Consider the following 14,107-nt stretch of genomic DNA (forward strand, 5'->3'; position numbering starts at 1 on the left):
GAAGAAATTAATATTAGTTACAATTTACATAAAATTAGCCTCCCTTCTCCGTCTTTTACTTGCTCAACTTCAAAAGTAGCTTCTGCGTGAACCCACCCATGATATTTATTGCAATATCTGTCCACGGCGCACGTCTCCACTCACTTTAGATCGCAGGTGACAAGACCTTCACGCCTGAATGGCCTGGAAAAGGGGACGTCACTTCGCACGGGTGGGGAAAAAAAAGGAGTGGCAAAGTGAGAAGGATGTTTGGGTACACAGATCAGAAGCACCCTTTTGAAGTGCCCCTTTAAAAAAAAACCCGAGCAATCTTCTGAAGATGAAAGCAGTGACGGATGGACAGAAATCATGTTCTTTCTGTTAAAGAAGTACTTCGAAAAAGTCTGTGATGTTTTAAAGCTCAACTCTTTTTTTAAGGAGGAATCTTTCCCTAAGTCTATACAACTTCCGGTACATGAACGTATCGCCCTGTTTTGGCAGGTATTCCTCTTTCTGTGAGTCGTTCATTTGGCTAGAGAATTGGAAATGACATTCTTCCTAAAAGAGAGCTGTTTAACAGCTACTAAAGGCGGTAAATGGTGAGCAATTATCGAACTCCTTGATAAAAGAGGCGCAAAAATACCTATGACTATTTATAGAAATGAACCTAATATGAAAGCACAAATGTTGGTTTACAAGGTGTTGCCGCCTGTAGATATAATTTTTTATGGAAAACATCAGTGAAAGGAGATCAACCGTGCAATAGGTGAAAAAAGCTTTTAATATCTACCTGGTGCTAAAAGATGGAAAGCTGCATTTCTTTTTTCAATGGCGTCATTCTCCTGCAAAAGCAGAAGAAGAAGAAGAACGAAACAAAACAAAGTTTAAGTACTAACAGAGAGAATATTCCAGAACCTTTTGAAAATTGTGATGCTATCTTTGTACTGTTGTGAACCGACGATTTTCAAATATCTTTTTTGAATACGTCTGAATGGTTGTGTTCAAATGCTCCAACGACCACAGCGCAAGATTCAATGTTTGCATCCTTTAATTTCATTGCATATTTAATTGTCATTGTCCTCTGATATTACTTCATTGACGAGAATATTTTCAGACTTCACTTCAGTATTATCCCGTGAGGCGTGGCCTGTAATATGAAGATCCCATAAGATGAACATCTGTGTGTGTGTGTGTGAGTGTGAGTGTGTGTGAGAGAGAGAGACATTCTCAGATAAATATCAACTGTCTGTGAGCAGCCAGGCAACGAGATCGACAAGCAAATCACAATTGCTAAGTGAAAAAGGAACTATTTCAATCATTTGCATTTATATTACTTATCAGCACAACCGTGACAAAACTCTTTAACCTCACAATGCTTCATACTGTTCAAATAAATTAGACTGACAGCTAAGGAGAGAAAATAGATTCCCCTCCCCTCCCCCCACAAAAAAGTAGAAGAATAATTTTGTTAATTTAAAGATAGGGAGACACATTAGACAATATAACCGATCTTTAAGCTACAGAAAAAAAAACCAAATCAAAGTTTGTATTATTTATTGTAGAAACATCACTCCGCGAATATGAAACTCGGTAGAGAATATGTTGTAGATGTTAACAAAGACATCTTGCCTCATTGTCACCAGCCTTTCCTGTACTTGTTTGTTGACGGCAAAGTTTTGGCGGGAGAGGTTGTGGGGTGCGTGTGTTGGGGGGGATGGTAGAGGACGGGGAGCATGAGAGAGGTCTGTCCACACACAAACAAGTTTATGATGAATGCGAAGTTTGCGAGCCTCGCATAATCACACCGACTGACTTGCCGCTACAAACTAAGTCTTTCCGTGCGCTTTATTATGTACCAAAAAAAAAAAAAAAAAAAAAAAGCCAAACCCAAGAAAGAACAGGAAAGAGAAAAAGATGTGAGCTGGGAAAAGGAAGATCAGAGAGCAGGCTACTAAACACCCACCGCCCACTTCCGTTTTAATCCGTTGCTTCTTGAACCCATAAGTTTTAAAAGAACATTCAGCCTAGCGAGCCTTTTTTCCAAAACCGTTAAGAGTTTTATTTAGCGATATATGGCGAGGGGTGAGAGGGACAAACTGTACAATAAATCCTTTAACGGTTGCCCATTCCGCTGACAGTCAAACCTCCGGGGTTATTAACTAGCAGCAAGTCTCAAAGGCTGAGGCGGCTTCTAACGCCTCGTCCGCCCGTGGGCTCAGCCACCAAGAAAAAAAAAGTGGAAAGGGAATCGCAGATGTGCTGATCCACGAAAAATAGTAATAATGTGCTTTCTTTCATATCTGCGTTTAAATCCCATTTTTTCCCCTTTTTAATTTGTTTCTCCGGCTGTCGAAACGACAACTTCCGGTTTACATTCAAAATTATTCCTATTTAATTATGGGGAATTTTTTTGTTACTGTTTCAAGTATCCTGATCGTGTTTAAATTGTTTTCTTTAAGTAAATCGAGTAAATGATTTGAAAAAAAAAACCCTGCTCAGCGTCTTCCATTCCGTTTCGCACCACCCAGCCCTACAATCTGCTCTCACAACCTCACCTCCCCCATTGATGTCGATAGGAAGTCGTCTTGATCTGACTACTGAGCCATTTAATGGCCACAGGATGGGCAAGGCTGTGCTTGAAAATAACTCAACGATGGAAGGCAAGGTATCCCGCTTTGGCCTAGTGTCTGGCTCTAAACTGGTGTAAGAATCCATAGTGCCGATAGGTGGGAGGGATGTCGCTGGTCACTGACCTTTGGGACAGCACGCCAAGACACGCTGGCCCACCATGTCCACGGCCTTCTTTGCTTTCAAACTTTATATGAAGTGTCAGCAGGTATTCAGATAAGACATAGGACATAGGACAGTTTGTCAGTCAAAAGAGAGGAGTCACGTCTGAAATGTGTGCCTGCAAATTTTGACACATCACCCTGACCGAATTACCAAGGCCAGAAATACACTTAATAATAAATTGAAAATTATTTATAAATTCAGAGGCAATGTCAAAAATTAAAAAATAATGGACAAAAGTGGTTTTCCAAAATGCTCGTGTTGCAGGTGAAAATATTTTATTTCAACTCGTTTTCACTGAGGTTTTCTATTGAAAATTAACAATTCCATCATTAGCTACAATTCACAACTTATTATGCAAAGTCAAACTCGGTCGGGGGAAAAAAATAGAAAGAAAAGTAAAAGAAAGTGTGAGTTACGGGTGGGAGGGCGGAGACGGGGAAAGAAACTTGGAGATGTCTACGACTGAAATCAGACTCCAGCGACCCCAGCGGAAAGCGAGCGATTAGGATCTAATGGGGGACAACCCAATCACAGTTAGGGGCGAGACACAAAAGACTGGCACGACGGCTGCTGACGCGATGAAAAATGACTTCGCCTAGCTCCTTCAGCCGCTTACCACCCAGGTAGCTGCTGACATCGGGGTGGAACAGGGCAGGAGGAATTTACTGCTCTGAGCCAACCCTTCCCTTTTAGCCGTTTCCATTGTCACCCCTGGATTCGATCCCGGGATCACTTGAGACTACGGTGACGACGAGGGGGGGGGGTGAGAGATGTTAGGGGGGTGGGGAATACCGGGACTGACCCTCGGGGGGGTTTCTTCAGGTATCCCGTCATCTCCCTCTGCCCTCCCAGTGCGAAATCACCCTAGGTGGCATCACTTTCCCGCGAAACCAAGCAACCGATGGGGTGGTACCCGCAAATGACTGTGGCTCGAATGGACGTACACGTGCAAGGAAGTGCCGGTCGACTGCACACGTGCCTCACTTTGCATGAGCGCGTGTGTGAGTACTAACAGCAACACGTGTCATGCAATGTGTTAATATTCTTGGTGCATGCTTTTGTGCTTCTTCACAAGAGCATTTTTATTTTGGTGTAAAAAGCAACATATTGTACAAATCGTAAAGATAACAACCAAACAGAAACAACAGATTTTATTTTAAAACATAACCACACAAACACTATATGAATATAAAATACAAGTAATTGAATGATTCAAGCAATACTTACTTTTATGAGAATTGTAGAATACATACAATGTTTCAGTTGTACACAGCCGGCTTCGAATGACAGACTGCTCGCTTTATTCCCTTCTCTTGAAGCTGTTGTTTGTTCGTTTCATTGTTTTTGTTTCATATTTGTTTTGTTTTTAATGTTTTTCACTTTCTGGGTCTGTCAAGTTACCTGAACAATTATTTCAGTAATACTTCTTGGATAATCCTCAAGAACTGTTTTCATCGGACACACATTGCCGAATATGTGAGTCTGTGACTATGTTTGGTAAGTTTCTTGTATGAGCGTGAGTAGCAATTCCCAAACAAGGTAAAATTTTCTACGAGGTGTTTCTGATTCACCCAACAAAGTCAGTTTCGATTTATGAATGTGAGGTGGACATTTTAAATTTGTGGGTAATTTTGCAACGGGTACTTGCTGAATAGCATACACCCAAATATAGTTTATTTATTTTATTTAGTTAGTTTATTTATTTATTCACGTCATTAATCCTGCAGCAGTTTTAACCCACAGAGGTCCAGAATAATTGTCTCGTTTATCAGACCCTCTAAGATATTTCGAGTTAGCTTTACACTCACAATTGTCACCAAGCACCGTGGCGGACTTTACACTTACTCTAGGGGCAGGAAGAAATAAACAAATGAAAATTTGTTCGAGGTAGGGCGAAGTGTGTAAAGTTTTCCTGAATTTTTCAGTTTATGTATTGGAGGAGCATTTCCTCCCCGAACCATGTCTTGCAGGAAAATTAGATTTGTTTTTGGCGCGTGTGTTTATGTATGTATCTGTTTGTACATGTAGTGGATCTATGTGTGTGTGTTGTACCATCCGGTAAAGCAGTGAGCGCTCGTGCAGTCTTTACCTGTTGTGTCCATGCTGCTGAGCAGTAATATTCCAGTCCTTTCTTCACGCAAAGTAATAAAACCTTGGCATAACAAGAGTAAAAGGAGATGGGGATGTCCACGTGGTTGTACGTTGGTTAATGAGAGATTGATCGACTGAACAACTGATTTTCCTGCTTCTCTGCCTCACCTTTCCTTCTCTCTCTTTCTGGTTATTTTCTGTGTGTGCTTATTTTTGATTTTATTTATTTTATTTATTTTTTTTTTTGTTTCCTTCCTACTTTCTTCATTCTTTCCATTTTTACTCCTTCTGTTTTCTGTCTGTCTGTCGGTTGTCTGTCTGTCATACTTTCTTTCTATCGATCTTTTTTCTTTTTTCTTTATTTTTATTCGGACATCCACATTGCTGGAGGAAGAAAATCGGTGCGCCGACTGCAGGTAAAGGGAAAGAACCAGCTCACCACTACCTCGAAACAGGAAAAATAAAGGGAAATAATCCCATGCATCCATCTTTTGTTAGCTTAATAAAATTGTAATGTCCGTTTTGAAGCTTTCCCCTTTACGTTTAAGACGACTGCTGACTATAGGTTGTAGCAAGATTTAAAAGAAGAGCTGAAGTAAAAATCAAAGACTTGTAGTAAGAATTAGAAGTCATTTAAATATTAAAAAAGTAAAGATCACTGGCACTGCGCAATGCTTTATCTTACCAGGCAATGTACTGAGATTGTTCTATCAGCTGAAAGGGTGTCCACAAAGGGTATTGTTCATTTTTTGCAAACGTCGTCACTATGATTTTTTTCTTGTCTTTATTCACCGGGAGATGCAAAAGGGTCTCAGACAAAAAGTTTATAGACGAATTAATGCATGCACCAAGCTGTCAAAAAAAAAAAAACCCAACAAAATAATGCAAAAAACCCAAAACAAAACAAAAACAGATCTCCCTTTAAACTTCCATTATCCAAGTCTTTTTTTAACACACCACATACAAGGTGTATGGTTTGTGAAATCTTAGTTGAAAATATTTTGACCATAACTAAAAAGCCACAAAATAAATTTAAAAGGAAGAAGATGAAATTAGTAATTAAACAAATCCATTTATTTTTCTTTTCACAAATTTCATCAGAAAATCATCCAGTGTGATTTTTCCATGTGAACATAGAGATAAACCCCTAAGAATCTCCATTCTCAATCTTAAACAGTTTATGTCCAAGAAATGCTAGAATTTGGCGCATGACTACACAGTCGGTGTGTGTGTGTGTAGGGAATGGGAGTGTCTGTGTGAGAGGGATGTGTTTGTGAAGTTTCCTGTATTTCCCAGATTTTAGAGGTCATGTTTTTATGTTATGTATTTATGTTTGGTTTCCTTGATTCCATTCTTCGATCTTCTTGCTTCCTTTTCTCCTGTCAAGATGTCCTAGTTTGTAAAAAAAAAAAAACCTCTCTTTAAATAGTTTTTTTTTTAGGAGTATCCGTACAAGACACATCTGTCAAACTGTTCTGTAAGCGACATCATCGTATGACTTAAGGCTAGCACCAGAGGTGGGTTTTTTTCTTACTCTGCTTCGGAGCTACGTAAACAATTTGCGAGGCGTCCAAATCGTCACCTGGAGAATTTATAACGCCGCGCAGCCCTCTTTGTCTGCCCCTCGCGTGCCCACCTCTCCAGCACAAACACCTGTCTTCAAGAACTCCCTGCGCAGGTAGACTGGCTTCCTTCCGCCTTCCCGTGCCTCGCTTTTTCCCAGTGCACGGGAATGTCTAGGAGCCGTGGTCTGGCTGGCAGTGGTTGTCTGAATGAAGAAAAAAATACTAAAAAAAAGAAGTGTGATATGTTGTTGTTGCGAGTGGTGATGTTATCGCGTGTTCGTTTGCTTTACTGTTGTTTCCAGACATCCGACACCATCAAACTTCAGGTGTATGCTTGTTTGCCACTCTGTCAAACTCTTTTTCTTTAATCTGGGGTGGATGACCATCAGCTTTGGTTGGGTCACGGCAAGGATGGGTGATCTGCGATTACTCCCCCTTGACGTGGTGGTGACTCAGTGAGCAAAGGGAGGGCAGGCGCTATATTTTGTTGATGTAGTCGTAGGTGTCGATGTAATATTTTATTTATGTTTACGACGAGATTTGGAGGGTTTTTTTTTTTGGGATGGGGGAGGAGGGAGGTCGACAACTGTGTCAACTTTTCTTAGATCGAATAACAACATAACTGATGTGTTCTTACTCAAAACTTATTTAATGTGTATTTTTTGTATTTTTAATTCCATTTATTAAAAATAATTGTGTTTGTTGTTCGTTTCCTAATACCATGACTTTTTGACAAACGTACTCTGCATAAAAAAAAAAACCAACAAAAAAACAAAAAAAAAAAAACCCCACAGCAGCAGACAAGTTCTCCAGGAAAGCAAAGGATGCACAATCTGTTTCGGGAGAAAGAGTAACTCCTGCGCTGTTATTGTGCACCATGGTATCTTTATTTCCTCCCAGGAGCATGTACACATTAAATTTCTGTACACCAGCTGCTAGTACACAGGCATGTCTGCTTACAGAGAACACCTTACCGAATTTACCTTTTGAAAATGTTAGTTTTTGTCATCTTTACTTTTCGTCTCACTTGTTTTAAATTTGCTACAAGCATTAAATCTCTGGGGAAGAATTTGCTGTTTTTTTTCATCTAAAACAAAACTTAAACACAAGAACATAGAAAGAATTGGTTCTTTGGTGGTTTTTTTGCTTTGTTTTGTTTGTTTTTTAAGTGCTGTCAACTTTGGTGTGTTCACATGATGCGGTTGAATATTGTCCTTTATCCGCAGTTTGCGCCCAGTGTCTTCAGGTCAAGAATGGGAAACATTTTGTGGCTTATTTCAACATGCATGTACTTCTACTAACCTTTAATTCAGGTTCATGGGAGGATTTATTGTTACTATTCTTGCTAGAGTGCTGAGGGCAGACTGAGTGCTGTCTGAAAGAAGAAATTTCGTTATGTGTCAAAAATTGTTGCGAACATTTTATTGACACATAACTTCTTGTTGACAATCTCTTTCCGATAAAAGGCGCTATACAAATGTGCTATTTATAATTATTTTCTAAATAATTTAATTCCCTTTTTCTAAAGCTACTGCCCACACAATCACATCATATAGGCATTACAAATACTCATATAAATAAACTACTATAACAAGCCTCATACACACACCCACACCACTACCACCACAGCTACACCGCTGTCACATAATTACTTAGTCACCAGTATACATACATCACACCACTACTGCCCCTAACCACAGAAACAGCCAATAGGATAGGAGGCATTGACATAGCAAATATTGACCAATAGGAGAGAATATCATTGAAGTTCTCGAAATGTTCTGAAGAGAAACTACAGTTAATTCCACCTCCGTTGCACTGACTTACTGACAGACAGACAACAGGCAAACCGAAGGATAAAGATGCAAAAATAGTCAAGGACTTAGTATTTGTTCTTCAAATCTTAAAAACAAAGCAAGGTCTATGTCAACCAGAATACAAAGTTTACCGCTCTCTCCATTACATGTCAAGATGGCTGCCGAAAGAGCGCAACCGTTGCAAAGCAGTGTGCGCATGTCCGAGTGTTGGTGTTGCGGTCTACCCACACCCTAAGACAACAAGAAGATGAAGCAACCAAATTTTTTTTTTAAAGACAAGAAAGATTACAACAGAAACAGGGCGTTCCTAACATTTTGCAGGAGTTCATCCCAGGTGAGTGTCTGGCAAACCATCGGACACAACAATCTAAAAATTGATACACAGCTGGGAGGTGTGAAGGAAAAGGCTGGAGGGTAAGCATTTGTAAATTGTGCTCATTCGTCCTGCACTCTTTGTGTCCCGGCCTGCCATTGGCTGCCAGCCTTCTTGACTGCCTTTTCCAGAGCGTGTGGCACTTAAATGAAGTCCCTCTTTTCTCGTCTTGCCTATCTTATCGTCCTCTTGACTTAGACCGATTCCCTTAATACAGTTTTGTGAACTGGAACGATAAGTTTGTTTAAGGCAGTTTATTCTCTGCAGCCCCCCGAGCAAGTGGTTTATTTTGATGAGTGTATGTCGGATGAGGCTAGAAGGAGAGGAGGAACTTCAACAATATTTATAACGGTTAGATAACTTGCCTGAATGACTAGGCGTGGGTGTGTCTAAGTGAGCAATAAGGAACGATATAGACAGACACGTAGACAAAACCACAGACAAATGAGCAGAACTTTTGGAAAAAAGGTTAATTGAAACTAGGTGGGGGGCACCTGGCTGACCTTTAATCTTTTCAGCTAAAGACAGGCTGATAGGCTAATTAGCTGAATGTCACGGCCTTCATCTGACTACTCCAAAGAGTTGGGATTATTTGTCTGTCTGTCAATCCTTTTTTCTTCACTCACTTCATCCTCCAGAGGACGTGGCTGACCAAACTGAAATCTTGAATGGAAGACAATGTTACACAAAATCTCAACATTAAATAAAACTCTTTTGGACCCGTATTCATTATACTTTAATTACATTAATTTCAAAATAGAACTATTTTATTTTCGTGTGCCAGAAAGATTTTTTGAGGACTGTCTTACAATGACACTAACATTAGTTTTGCCTGTCTTGCACTTATATCTTAGAATGTCATTACATCAACGCTTGGGGTAGTAAAAGCTGTTGGGACAGTGGAATATGAGTGGCTCAACGTGTCAAATACATGGTTTATGGAAGACAAAACCCAATCGCTGCTTCCGCTGCCTTTGACCTCAACTGACAAATTCGGGTACCCTGGGTGGGTAAGGGGAATGTCTTCTGTCACAGGACAGGGCGAACCTCCAGCGGGAAACCCTCCTCTCCGCACACTACTCACGATGAGTGTAGTGATGACACGAAGGAAAGTCATGGATACATCATAGACAACTTGACTAAGCAGATCTTTCTGGGGATAGGCCTTGGAGCTAAGACTTCTTCACCAATGAAAGTTGACGATCTGAGTAAGGATTATTCTTTCTCTCACTCACTCACGCACTCGCGCACCCACATAATCTGTCATATGGAGTCCATGCTTCCCCACTAAACAAAACACCACCAAGGCATGTGTCGAGCACTTCTCGGTCAGGAATATGAACTGAACCTCGAGTCTAGTCAGAACCCACTTAATTTCATGGCTAATCGACAAACCCTCCCTTAGCAAGTGTTTTAAAAATAAACACTTACGAAGACCTTCCCAACCACCAGTCCCCTGTCCCACCCTTCCCAGAAGGGGTTGAAGACAAGAAGAAAACAAGAAACACAGCCACGTGATATAGACACTTCTGGCCATTTTATTCCCCCACACTCTGGAAAACGTTTTAGCCTATTAAGACTGTGGTATGCTGGAAATGAAGAACCATCAGGTGGATGGCAGAATGGTGCGCGGACAAGAACGAGCTGCCGCTTGGAAAATTGTCTCGTGTGCGTGCTTGTCCCGCTTTTGCTGAATGACTATTTCACAGAAGCGCGGATACCTGAGATAATTACCAGCTTTCAGTTCATTGGCGCTGGAGGATCGGGAGGGGGTTGAGGGTGGCAGGGAGGTAAGGGACCTGAAAGAGATGTCAATTACTTTGGCATGCGCATTAGCATGTCTGAACGAGTCGGTTCACCTGCATCGAGACAACACCTGAAGAATGAAGGATCCAGCGACAGCGAAATGCTTTCGAAAATCCATCCTGTGCTTTACGAATGTTTCCTTATTACAAACTTTGGTGGGGTCGTGCAGGGAAATAACTGCGGCAGTTAATTAAATGACCAGCGGGGTGCAGACAGTTTGGTTCTAATGACCGGGTAAAGCACAGTACAAGATTTTATTTCGTCTGATCTCAGAGAATACACCCCTCTGTCGTTGTTCATGTACACGCCCACCAACATCACCATACAGACGTCATGATTGTACATCGAAACGTTTACATTAGGAAGGCCTCGGCCAATGGGAGAGCTTAGACCGTGTGTTAATTAGGTGTATCTGTGTATCAATGTACCCGTATTTGTATACAAACTTAAACATATCTCACTTATTTTAGTATTTCGTTATGTTTATAAGCCTTTATCGGCGAGAGTTTTGAAAAGTAGTTTGTTGATGTGATCTTTACTCAATCATTACAAACGATTTTCAACGCTTGTAGTTTGTTTCTTTTTTTAAGTAAATGCATGGGTGGATGATGGATGATGAAAGATTGTTTGATGAATGGATAATTAAATGGACTAACGGATGGCTTGGAAGGATGCTATGCCTGGTTTGCTTATGAATTTACTCGCATCTTTAACAGAATAATGTTATTGTAGTGTTATGGAATAGCGACAACATAGACATGTGATATATGGTTACAGACCTCTTATATCTACAATATAATAAAAGCGCATACATAAATGTTTTGCAGTTTGGAAGGTCAAGACACTGCACAACCAGACACGTGCACCATTCTTCATCGGTCTGTCTGCCTGCCCTGCTGTGTCGAGGTTCATCCATTGTACTTTACACAAAGACCCCGGATGAATGGATTGCTTGGAGGAAAAAATCGCAAAGCTAATGAGAAAAAAAAAAGAAATCACCAAGCAATAACAGTGGGACGGACCAAATGATGTTGGAGGAGGACAAGGAGGAGGGAGGACAGTGTGTGTGTTGGGGTGTGGCTGGAGGGTATCGATGCACCTGCAGGCTCTTATCGTCTGTTGACGACAGTGACTGGCGAGCCTGTATGAGCGGGTGGTAACAGGAGAAGGATGAGTCTTGCCGGTCATTTGGTCCTAAACGGCTTTGAATCGATACGAAGCCATTAAGTCGTCTGCCGCTGACATTGTTCTCTGCTGGATGGCGCCTCGGACAAACTGCACAACGACCAGTTCCTTACCACCCAGATCAGTCCACGGGTGGGGAAGCGGGTTTTCATGCGCTGTAGTTTTGAAGAGTCAATGGTAATTAACTTCTCACTTGGTGGGGTTGGAGGGTTGGGTGGGGATATGGAGAGCTAGTTCAAAGGACATGGTATTGGTTTTGACATGAGCTTTCTTTGATGATATTTGTTATATAGTGCTAACAATAAGCGGGAGTGACACGCAAGGTTTCCTTTCATATTTACTGCTGGTGTACCTTCCATAATTTTGATTAGCCTCTCCACTCACTCACCGAGAGAGAACGTTTCACAACATTAATAGTTCAAGAATATTCTTTGTTCATCTCCGAACACTTGACGAGTACTTTTGACTTTAGTTATTAGTTATTACATATAACATATATTTTATATGACATATATATTACACAAACGGAAGCGATGGACATTTTTGGGGACGAATGCAGGTCTGCACATTTTTCAATTTTGATGAAGGTCGTAAATACATTTTTACTTGTGCTTTTACTGTAGTTACATCCGTCAATGATTAAAAAAACATTTCTCTTGAAGAAACCTCATCTTTGAATTAGTTAAAACTTCAGTTTGACTATCAGCTAAACTGCGACGGCTATTTCGGTTGACAGAACGATTTCTTCAAGCTGTCTAGCTCCTCATTAATAGTCCTGGTTGATTCTGATTTCAGGCTCTTACACTCCAGAACCTTGCTTCTTTAAAAAAAAAAGAAAAAGAAAAAGAAAAAGAGAAAAAAGCCAGGTCGATGCCATTTGACTCTGCAGCGAATTGCCGCATCCATTCAAAGACATTAATGTCTCTGGGGAACTGCCGTCATGGCGGACAGGCTTCGGAACAATTCAGGAGCAGCTTGAGTCGGAGTCCGCCGCTGAAATGCTATGCTTGGCGAGGACCTCATCCGAGATTCTGGCAACGAGGACGATATTTGGAAGGGCCGACTGTCGAGGACGGCTTCTGCTTGAGCGTTGTCTACCCGAAGACAAACGATGTATGCGCTCGTAGACCAACGGGGCTTGACTGTCTTAATAAACCCAACGTTCAAACAGCACGACAGACGTGCTCCGCAAACGCTCGGTTCTGGCAGCCATTGCTATAACAGACGGTGGGTCCTGTGAACGTGAATGCGAATTGAGTTTCTTTTCCCAAAAACCAGCTCCCTCCCCATCAACCTTCTTCTCCATCCTCCTCACTCCCTCAGCCACCTCCATCACACCCTCGACTACCCCTTTCCCAGAGCACAACTGCACGCGTCACTGTGGACAGATGCACGGCTGGGTGACAGCTTCCCCGTCAGTTACTGATTTAAACCGTAGCAGTTAATTATACATTAAGGATCAAACAAGATGCGCGCGCTCCACGTTTAGAGTAAACGTTCGCGAGAGGTGAGGCTGCGCCATTGCCAAATGAGTCTCTCACGGTGAAGTTGTGAAAGTGTCGAGAAAGACAGCTGCTACTCGGCGAGTTTATTCACAGGAGCACACGCTGGAACAGCCTTCTTTTATCTTTCACCACTCTTCACCATTATCTACGATTGAACTCAGAGGTATAAGAGGACACAATTCTCGCCAGTCTGCAGTACGGCGCGACAAAAATAAATCACAAAAGCTATCATAATTAAATTCAGAAGGTTGTCTTCAACCCCAGTCCCAAGGTTTTTCTTGAAATAATACCGTCGATTCTTTTTTATTCTTTTTTTTTTTTCGCTCTGATGGCCGAATTGCCTTTCTTTCTCTTATGCATGAGAAGGTTCAGAAGTCCTGTGGGGACCTGCCTTTTCATCAGAGATAAAAGCCGAGGCGGAAGGTGAGGGTTGAGCTCTGTCTTCCAAATGATTGCCTAGACATGGTGGACCACTCAAGGATCCTCACTACTAGGTTAGAGAGCTTTACCTTTATTTTATATTTTTTAAATTTTTGTAATGCAAATACTGCGACAGCGGTGATGATGAAAAGACAGAAGGTATGAGGCGATCACACTTGTTGGGCATCAGAATTTTTTTATATTCATGTTAGAGTTTAATTCTAGTTAAAATATTTTTATTTTCTTGTAAATATCAAGATCTGTAACAAAGTGATTACTTCCACCTGTAATCAGATTAATTCGCTCGTCTCCACACTTCCACCTGTAATTAGCCACATTCTTCTCACACTTGCCGACACGATTGTGTGTGGAATGTATGGTTACTGAATATTTCCAAGTGTTGCATGTGTTTCTACATATTTTGTGTAAGTGCAGAGTTGTTTTGTGCTTATAAGTTTGATGGTAGTATACGAATAGCTGAATATTTTGTGTGCATATTTTGGTTACATTCTCATCGTGTTTGTGAATTGTAAAACCGAGAGCTAGCGCATGTCTGAGGGCGTTAACGTGCAT

Source organism: Pomacea canaliculata, linkage group LG1 (genome assembly GCF_003073045.1).
Source record: "Pomacea canaliculata isolate SZHN2017 linkage group LG1, ASM307304v1, whole genome shotgun sequence".
In the NCBI taxonomy this organism is placed as follows: Eukaryota; Metazoa; Mollusca; class Gastropoda; order Architaenioglossa; family Ampullariidae; genus Pomacea; species Pomacea canaliculata.